The sequence below is a fragment of the Neoarius graeffei genome, chromosome 9 (assembly GCF_027579695.1).
Source record: "Neoarius graeffei isolate fNeoGra1 chromosome 9, fNeoGra1.pri, whole genome shotgun sequence".
Taxonomy (NCBI): domain Eukaryota; kingdom Metazoa; phylum Chordata; class Actinopteri; order Siluriformes; family Ariidae; genus Neoarius; species Neoarius graeffei.
In genome coordinates this window covers 63,687,059-63,701,217 of record NC_083577.1, presented here as the reverse complement: position 1 = coordinate 63,701,217, position 14,159 = coordinate 63,687,059, and the positions used below count along the sequence as shown (strand labels likewise).

Genomic DNA, 14,159 nt, shown 5'->3' with positions numbered 1-14,159 from the left:
CACACACACACACACACACACTGAGTGTATATATATACTAAAAAGCACAACTTTACTTGTGAAATTCCTCTCTGCATTTAACCTGTCTGAAGCAGTGAACACACACACACACACACACACACACACACACACACACACACACACACACACACACACACACATACCCAAAGCAGTAGGCAGCCATGCTAACAGCGTGGGAGCAGTTGGGAGTTAGGTGCCTCACTCAAGGCCATCCCATGTTAACCTAACCGCATGTCTTTGGACTGTGGGGGAAACCCACGCAGACATGGGGAGAACATGCAAACTCCACACAGAAAGGCCCCCGCTGGCTACTGGGCTCGAACCCAGAACCTTCTTGCTGTGAGGCGACCGTGCTGACCACTTGTATATCTCATCTTATCTCATCTCATTATCTCTAGCTGCTTTATCCTGTTCTACAGGGTCGCAGGCAAGCTGGAGCCTATCCCAGCTGACTACGGGCGAAAGGCGGGGTACACCCTGGACAAGTCGCCAGGTCATCACAGGGCTGACACATAGACACAGACAACCATTCACACCTATGGTCAATTTAGAGTCACCAGTTAGCCTAACCTGCATGTCTTTAGACTGTGGGGGAAACCGGAGCACCCGGAGGAAACCCACACGGACACGGGGAGAACATGCAAACTCCGCACAGAAAGGCCCTCGCCGGCCACTGGGCTCGAACCCAGACCTTCTTGCTGTGAGGTGACACTGTCATATATATATATATATATATATATATATACACACACACACACACAGGTCACTTATTATATATATATATATATATATATATATATATATATATATATATATATATATATATATAAAATCTCATTATCTCTAGCCGCTTTATCCTTCTACAGGGTCGCAGGCAAGCTGGAGCCTATTCCAGCTGACTATGGGCGAAAGGCGGGGTACACCCTGGACAAGTCGCCAGGTCATCACAGGGCTGACACATAGACATAGACAACCATTCACACTCACATTCACACCTACGGTCAATTTAGAGTCACCAGTTAACCTAACCTGCATGTCTTTGGACTGTGGGGGAAACCGGAGCACCCGGAGGAAACCCACGCGGACACGGGGAGAACATGCAAACTCCGCACAGAAAGGCCCTCGCCGGCCACGGGGCTCGAACCCAGACCTTCTTGCTGTGAGGCGACACTGTCATATATGTATATATACACACACATACACAGGTCACTATATTATATATATATATTTTTTTTCCTGTGTGTGTGTGTGTGTGTATATATATATATATATATATATATATATACACACACACACACACACACACACACACACTGGTCACTTTATTATATATATATATATATATATATATATATATATATATATATATATATATATATATATATATATATATGCATGCGCTTACGTTTACTCTACAGCATCACTGTTACCCTGGCAACAAGGAGGCCGTTCTCATGGTGGCTGACATTCACTTGGATCGTACCAAACACGAGCAAGCGGGGTGTCCAGAAGAAAAAAAAATCTGGTTTTTTATTTATTTTATTTTTATTTTTTTTACCTCAGACACTGTGAGACAACCGGCGAGCAAACATCTGCACGGTATGTAGTTGTTTACCACACGTTTCGTTTTATTTATATTTCTTTTTTCTCCGAGGCTCAGGCTGATAATGATTCTTGTTTGTGATCCCCCTCCCCGGTTTCAGCTCGGGAGCCCTTCCTGAAAAACACAATCAAGCTGTCAAATGCTTGTTGCTCGAAGGAAAGTCGGCGCTCGTGTTTAAAAAAAAGTATCGCGTTAACCGTAACCGACGCGCTGTCGGTGCAGATCCTGTTCGGATGGTGACATGTTGAATAGCGCGTCGAGGTTTTTGTTTTTGGTGTTTAAAACAGAGTCGTGAGTATTTCTTTTCGCTCCCAGTTTGGCTGTACTGGGTGGGTTGGCGTGTCGGTGGTTCGTGACTGTCGGTGTGGCTAGCAGCGAGATTTCGTGGCGATGAGGTAAGCCGGTGTTCAAACTGAGGAGTTTTTCCTGCTAGCTAACTCGTCCTTCTCCTTTTTGACTTTGTGAACTGTGTCTTCTTAAACGCACGGTGTTAATCCTTTACGAAAAAGCACGAATGTGAAAAGAAACACGCAAAGGAGCTGAGGTGAACGCCGGCCGGCCGGCGACATGTAGCTGAGCTGGCTAGCGCCTGTGCACCATTAGCCTTCCTGCTAGCTAGCGAACTCCAGTCAGAGTTTAGCACGCAAACTGTATCTAGTTGCTCAGCTAACTCCCCTGTGCTAGCTAGCTAGCTGTCTGTGAGCTACATCAGCTAGCGAGCTGAACAACTTTTTTTAGACTTTAGTTTAAGAACAACATCTTGGAGCAGTTTTAGCTCAGTCTGCAAATTTGCCCAGTCATTATTCGTTGTGAAGAACAACCATATGCATACAACTATGTAATAATAATGTAATGAGGAGTGTAAACTTTTACTCATTAACTCGCTTAGGGTTTGAAGGTTTATTTCAGGCACATTTTAGCGCTTTAACAAACAGGTAGCGGTGCCAGAACTTCCATATCATGTGTGTTTCAGTTTATAAGCAACTTGGAGATCTGGATTATAAACGCAAACGCTTTCTTTCTGCGCCGTTTAAAAGCAGGAAGTGCTTCTCAGGAAACAGGAGCAAAAGGAAGGGTGAGGTCGGATCAGTGTTGGATAAGAAGAAGACTTTCGTTTTCATGTCAGGAGAAATCTTGTTTAGGACTGAGATTAGGGTTTAGTAGCTATTGAGATTAGTAATCGAGCGTGTTTTCTTTTCTTTTTTCTTTTTTTTTTACATGTAAACAGTATTCTCTGAGCTAATGTGCACTCCTAATCTTGTAGTGCTTGATTGATTGATTGATTTTTTTTTTAATTTCGTAAAATAATGCACAAAACAGGGGCGGCACGGTGGTGTAGTGGTTAGCGCTGTCGCCTCACAGCAAGAAGGTCCTGGGTTCGAGCCCCGGGGCCGGCGAGGGCCTTTCTGTGTGGAGTTTGCATGTTCTCCCCGTGTCCGCGTGGGTTTCCTCCGGGTGCTCCGGTTTCCCCCACAGTCCAAAGACATGCAGGTTAGGTTAACTGGTGACTCTAAATTGACCGTAGGTGTGAATGTGAGTGTGAATGGTTGTCTGTGTCTATGTGTCAGCCCTGTGATGACCTGGCGACTTGTCCAGGGTGTACCCCGCCTTTCGCCCGTAGTCAGCTGGGATAGGCTCCAGCTTGCCTGCGACCCTGTAGAAGGATAAAGCGGCTAGAGATAATGAGATGAGATGAATGCACAAAACACATAAATATAGTGTACATTAAGCTACACGGATAACACAAAGTGTATCACACTTATTTCCATTGTGGTCCGGCAAGAATCAAATGGCAAAATAGTAGTAAATAGTAAATACATAATAATATTATGTAGACAGTAGTATACTATAATAGGCAGCACTGTCGCCTCACAGCACGAAGGTTCTGGGTTCGAGCCCAGCGGCCGGCGAGGGCCTTTCTGTGTGGAGTTTGCATGTTCTCCTCATGTCTGCGTGGGTTTCCTCCGGGTGCTCCGATTTCCCCTACAGTCCAAAGACATGTTAGGCTAAAATGGTTCAAGGTCAGTCCTTGCAGGTGATGCTAATGGATTGGTTGGTGCGAGACACCCTACAGCACTCAATGTGCTTGTTTGACAATGCTGGTCATGGCAGAATCCATTATAACAATACAATGATTCTGATCACATAGTGATCACATGCCTGCAGTTTATGTCTGTATCACATCGCTAGTAGTCTCCCCACATGAACTGCAATATATTTAGGTTAATTATTGCTTTGACTGGGGGTGACACTGTTGCCTCACAGCAAGAAGGTTCTGGGTTCGAGCCCAGTGGCCGGCGAGGGCCTTTCTGTGTGGAGTTTGCATGTTCTCCCCGTGTCTGCATGGGTTTCCTCCGGGTGCGCGGGTTTCCTCCATAGTCCAAAGACATGCAGGTTACAGTAGGTTAACTGGTGACTCTAAATTGATCGTAGGTGTGAATGTGAGTGTGAATGGTTATTTGTCTCTGTGTATCAGCCCTGTGATGACCTGGCGACTTGTCCAGGGTGTACCCCGCCTCTCACCCATAGCCAGCTGGGATAGGCTCCAGCTTTCCTGCGACCCTGTAGAACAGGATAAGCGGCTACAGATAGTGGATGGATGAATAATAATAGAAATAATAATAATAATAATCCATCCATTATCTGTAGCCACTTATCCTGTTCTACAGGGTCGCAGGCAAGCTGGAGCCTATCCCAGCTGACTACGGGCGAAAGGCGGGGTACACCCTGGACAAGTCGCCAGGTCATCACAGGGCTGACACATAGACACAGACAACCATTCACACTCACATTCACACCTACAGTCAATTTAGAGCTACCAATTAGCCTAACCTGCATGTCTTTGGACTGTGGGGGAAACCAGAGCACCTGGAGGAAACCCACGCAGACACGGGGAGAACATGCAAACTCCACACAGAAAGGCCCTCGCCGGCCACGGGGCTCAAACCCAGGACCTTCTTGCTGTGAGGCGACTGTGCTAACCACTACACCACCGTGCTGCCCTAATAATAATGATAGTTATAAAAAAATATTAATAATAGTAAAGATAATGATGATAACTTTGAACAAAGTTGCATGGTAAACATAAGCACAAAATAAACCAACAAAATAACAGATTTATACGGTAGAAAAAACAAAAAAGACTAGGACATAATAAAAGGATTTTGTGACTGTTGAGAAAGTTGATCAAATAAAAAACTTTTAACCCTATTTTTGAAAGCACCTTTAGACTCAGTAGGCTGAATGTCACTAGGTAAGTCATACCAGGCAATGGTACCAGTGTACTTAAGTGAGGAATGCCCGAAAGACTTTACCGAGGGAACAAACGGACAGAGATCCAGAACAGGTGTTGTGGTGGGAATTACGAATACTAAAGGAAGATGTTAGATACTGAGGAGCGTTAGCATATACAATGTTATGGATAGTGTTAAGTTTAAGTTGTTTTACACAGAGATCCATCGGTAACCAGTTGACCTGCCTGAACTCAGCATACCCTATATGAGTTCTAGGGGAAACACTCAGAAGAAAACAAATAACTTTATTCTGAGTAGTTTGAAGACGATTCCTTTGTCTCTTGGTAAGGCCAGAGTACCAAGAGGTGCTGGCATAATCAAAATGACATTGAATCAGAGCTGACGTCATAAGTTTCTTGGTTTCCATATCAAAATTTCTGGCCTGTCTATATAGAAACTTCAGTTTAGCATTGGATTTCTTTATGACATTGTCAGCTATTTGGCTCCCACTCAGCAACTGGTCAAGTTCAATGCCCAAGTACTTAACACAGGATTTACTGGTAATTTTGTGACCATCGCAGGTGACATCTAATGACTCATTACCATTGAGTCTATGTTTAGAGCCAAAAAGGATTGATTCAGTCTTGCCAAGATGCAGAGATAGCTTATTTTCAATTAGCCACTCTTGGACTGATTGAAGTTCTGATGATAAACACTGCTGTATATCAGCAGTATTTTTGCCAGCTATCAAGAGAGCAGAATCGTCTGCATACAGCAGAAGATTGCACTTTACTGCTGCAGGCATGTCATTTACATAAATCAGAAATAGTAAGGGTCCTAATATGGAACCCTGGGGAACACCACAGACCACATCTACAGGTAAGGAGGTGACGCCACCAACTTCCTGGAGTTCTAGAGTTAAAATAATAAGTTTTGTACAAAGGAAACAAACTGAGATAAAAGGAATAACATGGTTTATTTATACTTCTGGATTATATCTGCATCGGGTTTATCAAGATAAAGGTGAAAGTAAATGCACCAAATGCACTGTTAAAACAGATTTAAATCTGATTACGTAACTCTACTACATAAAATGCTTAGAGACATCTTTATTTAACCATGTGCTTCAGGTCTAAACATGTTGTATGTTCTTGCCACATTTGACAACCAAACCAGTTTATCTATTATACTCTCAACGGTATGTTATATCTTAATGTACAGTACTCTGCAAAAGTCTTCGGCACATGTAAAGAAATGCTGTAGACCAAAAATGGCTTCAAAGTCTCATCTCATCTCCTGTAGCTACTTTATCCTGTTCTACAGGGTCGCAGGCAAGCTGGAGCCTATCCCAGCTGACTACGGGTGAAAGGCGGGGTACACCCTGGACAAGTCACCAGGTCATCACAGGGCTGACACATAGACACAGACACCCATTCACACCTACGGTCAATTTAGAGTCACCAGTTAACCTAACCTGCATGTCTTTGGACTGTGGGGGAAACCGGAGCACCCGGAGGAAACCCATGCGGACACGGGGAGAACATGCAAACTCCGCACAGAAAGGCCCTTGCCAGCCCCGGGGCTCAAACCCGGACCTTCTTGCTATGAGGCGACAGCGCTAACCACTACACCACCGTGCCGCCCCTGGCTTAAAAGTAATGAAATTAAATGTTTCAACATTTAAAAAATATACTATAAACAGCACCAAACTATAATGAATGAAACAAAGTCAGTATTTTGGTCTGAGACGATCCTTTGCTTTAAAAAAAAATAGTAGTCTCAGGTACAGTTAGTGCAGTTTTATAAGGAAATGAGCTGTAGGTTTTACTGAGCATCTTGCAGAAGCACCCACAGTTCTTCTGGATACTTTAACTGTCATACTTGCTTCTTCATTTTGCACCAAAACCCAGTAGTCTCCATTATGTTTTCTTTTTCATTCGAAAAGTGCTCTCTTATGTAATATGCTGCTCAGATACAAACTTTTTTTTTTTCTCTAACATTTACTTTTGTGCTGTAAAACAAACGTTTGTAACTCTAAAATGTTTTTGTACCGACTCGGTAATGTAGAAGTCATAAAACAGAAATCTATCACAAAGTTTGTATGGGAAAAAAAAGGGGGGCCTCAGACTTTTGCACAGTTTTGTATATCTTCAGTATCTCTTATTGATGAAGTTGGAGCCTTTTACAGAAATTGAAAACGGCAAACAACTTGTGAAGTTGTCATTATATTTAATGAACACTAACTGGCAATAGTCATATAATCATAACCAAAGCAGATACAGCAAGTTCAACCGTTTATCAGTGTAGATCAGTCCTGGCCTAATTTAGACACAACGCCTCCGGCTCAGAAAACTCAATTACAGCATCATTTGACCATTTCAACATAACCAGAGATTGTGTATTGGGACTTTTAGCATGATCCATAATTTCTATTTTAAGCCACATTTTGAGAACCTTAAACAAGAAGTGCCAGTTCTTTTCCACATGAGCATAGGGATAGTGAAGGATATGACACAATATGTTTCAAGGTTAAAGGGATATTATATGTATCACATGTTAGATGCATATGTATTATACACAGTATAGACAAGCAAAATAAACTTCATGGCTTCATTCAGTTATAGACTATACAGTAGATGAAAAATAAAGAAATCAAACAAATAATTTACAGTAATAATTATAGCTATACAGCTACCTGTTTATTTAATATGCGCCCTAGTCTTGTAGTCAGGACCACCTAAACTGAGACCAAGTCATGACCAAGACCAGAGTGTATCGAGACTGAGACAACACCAAGACTTTGAGGGGTTGAGATCAAGTCCAAGACCAAAGCATGGCAAGACCAGGACCAGACCAGTGTGTGTGAAGGGGGGTGAGGAGGGACGACAGCCATTAACAGGAAGAAAATTTTCAAATTAGCAATGAGTCACATTATTGGTCGCATTTGAAGCAGGAAATTTTGCATCCAATCCCATGACATTACATTACATGGCATTTAGCAGATGCTCTTACCCAGAGTGCAACGAGTGCAAAAGTCAGGTACACGAAGTGCTGAACTTCTAGACAAGAAGTCTACCGGTTGTGGTGTAGCTCCGGACCCAGTTTGGGGCATCGGTTCCCTCCAGGCCTTGGTTCGCTGTGGGTGATGCCTGCACTCCCAGCTGTGGACTGCAGTGAGCCTGTTGCTCAATTTACATCGTGGTTGTCCAGCGCTCTGTGCTTTAACGCTTGGCGTGATGTTCCGAGCGATGTTGCTCGGTGGCGTCGCGGCGGCTGTGCAGGCAGTTTGGGACACACCAGCGCTCTGCATGGCGGAGCTTCTCTGCTCGCTGTGTGGATCCATGGCGTGGTGTTCGAGCGATGTTGCTGACGGCGTCACAGCGGCAGTGCTGGAGATGTGGGACTTGTTTTCGTGCGCCTTTTGGTGGGACTGTGGCTGCTACACCACGGGAATTACATCCTGACCCCTACTTGGTGGACTTTTTACTTTTTATTATATATATATATTTTTTTTTTTTCTTTCCTTGTCTATAATTGTAAAGCGTCCTTGGGTTTTTTGAAAGGCGCTATATAAATTTAACTTATTATTATTATTATTATTATTATTATTATTATTATTATTATTATAAGAAAGTTCTAGTGTCAACTGAACAAGTCCAAACAATACCTAGTGTAATATTCTGTTGAAGTGTTAATACTCAAACAGCCAAGGAAACAAACTAACCATATAAAGTTTAGTGAAATCCCCACAGTTGTGGTCTTGACCAATCTTGAAATAAAATCCTGAGTCCGCTATGTCGATTCTGAAATGAGACTGAGACCTTCAAAAAGTGGTCCTGAGACCAATACTGATCTCAAGTACTACACTATATGCCAAGAACTATGTGGACACCTGAATATTGTACACAAATGTGGTTCTTTCCCAAACTGTTACCACAAAGTTGGAAGCACACATTTGTATAGAATGTCTTTATTTGCTGCAGCATTACAATTTATGACTGGAGTCTCATCATTTCGTTCCTGTGGAGGATGGCCCCATATGGACAGACGAAAGATACACTTAGAAGATCGCTCTGGACACTTATTAATACAAACAGTTTTGCGACGATGGATTAGGACTACAATTGCCATGATAACTCAAAGGTTGCAGTTGCCATGAATAGTTTTGCACTCAAGTCTCCATCAGTGAACAATTGATAACTTCAGCAAAATAGACTTCATGTTAAAACTGTAATGAATCTCCTGGCTCATGGAAACTGTAATGGAATTTCCTAGCCATGGCCTAATGGTTAGAGAAGCAGCATTGGGACGAAAAGGTTGCTGGTTCGATTCCCTGGACCATCAGGAATGGCTGAAGTGCCCTTGAGCAAGGCATCTAACCCCCAACTACTCCCCAGGCTGCTTTGGGTGTGTTATACATCGCTCTGGATAAGAGTGTCTGTTAAATGCCACTGCTGTAATGTAATATAGGACACGGTTATAAAAGTGAGTTATTGATAATCAAGCTGTCCATTATCACCCAAATGAGGATCAGTTCCCTTTTGAGTCTGGTTCCTGTCTACGTTTCTTCCTCATGTTGTCTCGGAGAGTTTTTCATTGCCACCGTCACCTCAGGCTTGCTCATTAGAAATAAGTTTATAAATTCATATGTTTAAAATTTGTATATGGAATTTATATATTTCTGTAAAACTGCTTTGTGACAATGTCCATTGTTAAAAGCTGTATACAAATACAAATGAGTTGAACTGAATTGAATTTTCTTTCATTGAAACTAAGAAGCCCAAACATGTTCCAGTATGACAATACTCCTGAGCACAAAGCAGCTCCATGAAGACATCAAGGTTGGAGTGGAAGAAATGTAGCCTGCGTATAGCCTTGACCTCAAAAGCATTGATCACCTTTGAGATGGCCAGGAAAACAACAAAATCTAGCATAAAGCCGTTCCAGGGGGCGGCACGGTGGTGTAGTGGTTAGCGCTGTCGCCTCACAGCAAGAAGGTCCTGGGTTCGAGCCCTGGGGCCGGCGAGGGCCTTTCTGTGTGGAGTTTGCATGTTCTCCCCGTGTCCGCGTGGGTTTCCTCCGGGTGCTCCGGTTTCCCCCACAGTCCAAAGACATGCAGGTTAGGTTAACTGGTGACTCTAAATTGACCGTAGGTGTGAGTGTGAATGGTTGTCTGTGTCTATATGTCAGCCCTGTGATGACCTAGCGACTTGTCCAGGGTGTACCCCGCCTTTCTCCCGTAGTCAGCTGGGATAGGCTCCAGCTTGCCTGCGACCCTGTAGAAGGATAAAGCGGCTAGAGATAATGAGATGAGATGAGAAAGCCGTTCCAAACAGCAAAAGGGAACTAAATCTGAAATGGGATGTTCAAGAAACCCACATGGGTGTGATGTCCATGTGTTTGAAAAAACTTTATCCATATAGTGTGTATCATGAAGTTGATTTCAGTCCAGTGTCATTTATAGTAATATTGGCCTAGCTGCTAAGAAAGAAAGTGAGGGGTGATTCCCAGAATAAGCCAGGCATAATTTAGGCCAGGGTTTCTCCTGGGGAACTACTGCCCAGCACAATTTCAAGTTTTTTTTTTCTTCTTCGCAATAATCTTCATTTAACTGATGAAGGACTTAATAATTAACGAAACTCCCAAGACTCATTGGTAGGTCCAGACTTGCTTCCTTACTCTTGTAACTATATACCTTTTCTTCTTGGCTTCACTATAGTTACTGAATAATAACTAAATAGTTCATACTTGAAGATGAATGACTGAAAAATAAGCTGGAATGTTAGACTGGTGAATTGGATCAAGTGTATTAGAGCAGAGAACTGTTCATACTTATGCCAAAATACAGTGGTGCTTGAAAGTTTGTGAACCCTTTAGAATTTTCTATATTTCTGCATAAATATGACCTAAAACATCATCAGATTTTCACACAAGTCCTAAAAGTAGATAAAGAGAACCCAGTTAAACAAATGAGACAAAAATATTATATTTGGTCATTTATTTATTGAGGAAAATTATCCAATATTACATATCTGTGAGTGGCAAAAGTATGTGAACCTTTGCTTTCAGTATCTGGTGTGACCCCCTTGTGCAGCAATAACTGCAACTAAACATTTCCGGTAACTGTTGATCAGTCCTGCACACCGGCTTGGAGGAATTTTAGCCCATTCCTCCATACAGAACAGCTTCAACTCTGGGATGTTGGTGGGTTGCCTCACATGAACTGCTCGCTTCAGGTCCTTCCACAACATTTCAATTGGATTAAGGTCAGGACTTTGACTTGGCCATTCCAAAACATTCACTTTATTCTTCTTTAACCATTCTTTGGTAGAACGACTTGTGTGCTTGGGTCGTTGTCTTGCTGCATGACCCACCTTCTCTTGAGATTCAGTTCATGGACAGATGTCCTGACATTTTCCTTTAGAATTTGCTGGTATATTAATTCAGAATTCATTGTTCCATCAATGATAGCAAGCCGTCCTGGCCCAGATGCAGCAAAACAGGCCCAAACCATGATACTACCACCACCATGTTTCACAGATGGGATAAGGTTCTTATGCTGGAATGCAGTGTTTTCCTTTCTCCAAACATAACGCTTCTCATTTAAACCAAAATGTTCTATTTTGGTCTCATCCGTTGACAAAATATTTTTCCAATAGCCTTCTGGCTTGTCCACGTGATCTTTAGCAAACTGCAGACGAGCAGCAGTGTTCTTTTTGGAGAGCAGTGGCTTTCTCCTTGGAACCCTGCCATGCACATCATTGTTGTTCAGTGTTCTCCTGATGGTGGACTCATGAATATTAATATTAGCCAATGTGAGAGAGGCCTTCAGTTGCTTAGAAGTTACCCTGGAGTCCTTTGTGACCTCGCCGACTATTACACACCTTGCTCTTGGAGTGATCTTTGTTGGTCGACCACTCCTGGGGAGGGTAACAATGGTTTTGAATTTCCTCCATTTGTACACAATCTGTCTGACTGTGGATTGGTGGAGTCCAAACTCTTTACAGATGGTTTTGTCACCTTTTCCAGCCTGATGAGTATCAACAACGCTTTTTCTGAGGTCCTCAGAAATCTCCTTTGTTCATGCCATGATACACTTCCACAAACGTGTTGTGAAAATCAGACTTTGATCTTCTTTAAATAAAACAGGGTGCCCACTCACACCTGATTGTCATCCAATTGATTGAAAACACCTGACTCTAATTTCACCTTCAAATTAACTGCTAATCCTAGAGGTTCACATACTTTTGCCACTCACAGATATGTAATATTGGATCATTTTCCTCAATAAATAAATGACCAAATATAATATTTTTGTCTCATTTGTTTAACTGGGTTCTCTTTATCTACTTTTAGGACTTGTGTGAAAATCTGATGATGTTTTAGGTCATGTTTATTCAGAAATATAGAAAATTCTAAAGGGTTCACAAACTTTCAAGCACCACTGTAAATCCTTGTCCTTTGAACCACGTTTGTTTGTGTCCGATAATATAGCTTATACAACAATAACATGCTGACCGAAACAATAGGACTGTTATTGCCAGTATCACAGTCAGGAGTTGATTTGTCTAGATTTTTTTGAGATAGATCTAAAGTAATAAAGTAGCAAATTGCATGTGATTGTCTGAGCAAGTGGTCGATGATGAAAACACTTGAGGCTTTTTGTGTCGACATCTGCTTCGGCATTTTCCTTATATCCTGAGCGTCTCACTATCCCAAAACTCTTCATTTCAAATCTCTTCCTCAAGGTCATAATAGTCACAAGTCAGAGCTAATTAGCGTAGCACAAAACCCTGGCACACTTACTGGTTTAGTTATTGCAGTCCCAGTGATGCTGTGAAACAGCAGCAGAAAAAATGCTGGAACGCCTACGCAGAGCCAAAGGTCAGAATATTGAGCAGCAGAATGTAAAACAGTATCTCTGCCCACCGTCAGCCAGTCAGATATCCTGTTTACATACACCTACACAGTAACTATGCACATCTTAACTTTTGCTAATGATGCTGATTAACAGGCAGCCTTGTTTTTAGACCTTAAACACATTAGTACATAATATGTCTGGTGATAAATGCTTTTTTTTTTGTTTGTTTGTTTGTTTGTAAATATTATTTTGTTCTGTCACTGAGTATTAAAAACACAATTGCCCCAATTATGTTGTAATCCTTTGAGAGAACAAAGTGAGGTTCATTTAAATGAGTGAGTTGATGCCCATCTCAAATAGGGTAATGCATGTGGCCTACTTACCCTGCTGCTGTATTAAACTAGCTGTTGTTCATTTAGTATTGAACTAAATTAAAAGCTCTGCAAGCAAAGTATTCAAGGAAAAAATATTCCTGTGAGAAGTTAGCAGTTGTCTGCGTAGTTTTGACAGTTTAAAGGGCAGAGATTGTTCTTTTGTTGGAGGATTTTAGACAAAAAGGGGCAATACTGAGATGCAGCACCACAGTGAAATCAATACCTAGTGTGCCCTCTTCAAAAAAGCAAAAAAAAAAAAACCCAAAAAACCTTAATTTTTTTTTTTTTTAAATCACGGAGTTTATCTATGGGCGGCACGGTGGTGTAGTGGTTAGCGCTGTCGCCTCACAGCAAGAAGGTCCTGGGTTCGAGCCCCGGGGCCGGCGAGGGCCTTTCTGTGCGGAGTTTGCATGTTCTCCCCGTGTCCGCGTGGGTTTCCTCCGGGTGCTCCGGTTTCCCCCACAGTCCAAAGACATGCAGGTTAGGTTAACTGGTGACTCTAAATTGACCGTAGGTGTGAGTGTGGATGGTTGTCTGTGTCTATGTGTCAGCCCTGTGATGACCTGGCGACTTGTCCAGGGTGTACCCCGCCTTTCGCCCGTAGTCAGCTGGGATAGGCTCCAGCTTGCCTGCGACCCTGTAGAAGGATAAAGCGGCTAGAGATAATGAGATGAGATGAGTTTATCTATGTCGTGGCAGATATTTGTCTGAGTAATTTGCCATGGCCTGGCCTATGGCTGAAATTTGTATACAGTGAAAGTGAGTATACCACATGGAATGCATTTGAATAAGTCGCCGTGATCGGCCAATCAACATACAGCCCGACCAGCTCACAGGGTGCTTCCCAAACCACAGAGTATTGTTTTACATTTAAATCCTTTAAAGCATGACCAGGTCTATTCAAGTTATGACATTTTATCTAACATGGCAGACAACAGTAACAGGAGACAGAAATTTATATTAGAGGATATTACACGGTGGCGCGAATTTATGAAGTTTATCTTCGAGCGGTGAACATATTTCACGAGTGAGCGAAGCGAACAAGTGAAATATTTTTCAACACGAGA

The 14,159-nt window shown here is 42.4% G+C and overlaps 1 protein-coding gene across 3 annotated transcripts in view; it reads left to right on the top strand.

The window, feature by feature from the left end:
• Window positions 1-1,511: 1,511 nt before the first annotated feature.
• The window catches only part of mbnl2 (muscleblind-like splicing regulator 2), a 72,880-nt gene continuing 60,232 nt past the window's right edge, over window positions 1,512-14,159 (top strand). Inside the window, exon 1 of one of the 3 annotated variants that reach the window (XM_060930075.1) lies at window positions 1,512-1,620. The gene's annotated coding sequence lies outside the window, so the exon portion shown is untranslated. Of the gene's footprint in view, window positions 1,621-1,733; window positions 2,020-14,159 lie in introns of those variants that run through there. The other 2 variants (XM_060930079.1, XM_060930074.1) reach the window with 2 other exon arrangements.